Source organism: Bos taurus, chromosome X, assembly GCF_002263795.3.
Source record: "Bos taurus isolate L1 Dominette 01449 registration number 42190680 breed Hereford chromosome X, ARS-UCD2.0, whole genome shotgun sequence".
In the NCBI taxonomy this organism is placed as follows: Eukaryota; Metazoa; Chordata; class Mammalia; order Artiodactyla; family Bovidae; genus Bos; species Bos taurus.
The window spans coordinates 42,476,943-42,478,918 of NC_037357.1; the positions used below are offsets into that span (position 1 = coordinate 42,476,943).

Sequence of the window (1,976 nt, forward strand, 5' to 3'; positions counted from 1 at the left end):
AATATTTTAGGCTTGCAAGCCTTCTGGACATTGTTGCAATTATTCAATTCTGCCATTGCAGTGCAAAAGCAACCATAGACAATATAGAACAAATGGCATGGCTGTGTTCCAACAAAACTTTATTTATAAAAATAGGCACCAGGTCTGCTGGCTATAATTTTCTATCCTTGCTATAGGCAATCATTTTTATTAGTTTATTCTTTTTTATGAAAATGCAAGCAAATGTGAATATATATTCTCATGCCCCTTTCTTATATTAATCTAAGACATACTACTTTTCATATCTTGAAACAGTATTTTATTACATATTTTTAATATTTTTCTGTATCAATATATAGAGAACGCCCTCGTTTTTTCTGTTTGCATTTTAAATACATCGTTTCATACGTGTGAACAGTATATGTAAAGGATAAATTTCTAGACTTGGGATTGCTGGATCAAGAGGTAAGTACATTTGCAATTTGGGAAGATATTGTTGGATTCACTGTTAATCATTTTCACTTTCAGCACAATATATGAAAGTGCCTGTTTTAAATTATGAGATGCTTCATGAATTGGTATGTAATTCTTGTTCAGAGGCCATGTTAATCTTTTCTGAATCATTCCAATTATAGCATATATGCTGCTGAAGTGAACACCACAAAGTCATTTTTAATTTAGTAATGGTTGAATGCTTTTGGGTGGTGTGCAGCCAAATACTGGGCAAACTATAAAACTCCTCTTTCCATTTAGCCTGGAGGTGAAAGAGAGAAAAGGTTTTTTTTTTTTTTTTTTCCTGGACAGCAGCAGGCTTTTTTTTTTTTTTTCAGAGTGCTGATTGGAAGAGAGCCTTAAATTCTGGCTATATATGAATCTGTGCACTAGCTAATGAGGACATAAATGGCCAGAGTGGTAGAAAGAGTTAATGAACACCCCATGTTTTGAGCAATCGTGCATAAAGATAGAGCTCTCTGCTGATTGTAACCAATACAGACTGCAGTAGGATTCAGCCAAAAAAGAAGGAATGATGATTAACAGAAGAGGCGATCTGGTTAAGATCAAGTAAAACATAATTTAAAAATAATAAAAGAACCGATATTTATTAAGCAGAGTTTATAGGCCAAGCACTTTGTCAAGTTGCATATTAATTGTCACAATAATCCTGTGAAATAAGTATGTTTTTAATAATTTTTACAGTTTTTTTTTAATTGTTTACAGATTTTTAAACCAAGGCAACTTGCTCAATGTCTTATGCCTTATAAATGTTGAATTTAGATCTGGTGTGTGAAGCTTAGGATCTTTTCTACTGGACCTAATTTATTTACTGTCTGCCTGGGGGAATAATTTCAGAATTAGTTGAGGAAAGAATAGTAGAAATTTGACAGGGTCTAGAATTTGGCAATTTTATATATATATATATATATATATATATATATATATATATATATATATATATATATATATATATATTTTGCTTTTATGAAGAATTCAATCCAGTATTAAGAAAGAGGTTTTTTAAAATGGTGATTGCAGTTAACATTCTGGTGCCCAAAGTAGTCAGAGTAGGCCTTTGGCACACCTTGCATTCTTGTCAATTGCAGGTGCCACTGGCTATGCTTTCCCTTTAAACTTTGGAACAAATACTTGAGAGTCATTTCAAAGAAAAAATTTTCCAGACTTCAGAAGGTTTTCTGACCTGGCTTAGAGACTGACATCTTGGAATCTTACATAGAAAACTTCAAGTTTTGTCCTTTGTTTGCTATAGTGGTTTACCCTCATTTGGCTGCTAAGCTGTTTTAGAAAGCTGCCAGGCATCTGTTTCACCTTAGCTGAGGATGCCCCAAGCCTGAATCTCTGGCCACTGACATTCATCAGCTGTTTTAGCTGCTGGCCAGGAAAAGTTACTTGAGCTGTTGTAAACCCAAATGAAGTGCCTTCAACTGTAGCTATATCCACTTTATATTTTCAAGGCCTAATTGAGGATTGCATTTTTTAAA

At 33.5% G+C, this 1,976-nt stretch overlaps 1 non-coding gene across 1 annotated transcript; it reads right to left on the minus strand.

Moving 5' to 3' along the window:
• Positions 1-531: 531 nt before the first annotated feature.
• On the minus strand, positions 532-638 carry LOC112445229 (U6 spliceosomal RNA). The gene has a single exon (XR_003033597.1). It is a non-coding gene; the product is annotated as a U6 spliceosomal RNA (small nuclear RNA).
• Positions 639-1,976: the final 1,338 nt, after the last annotated feature.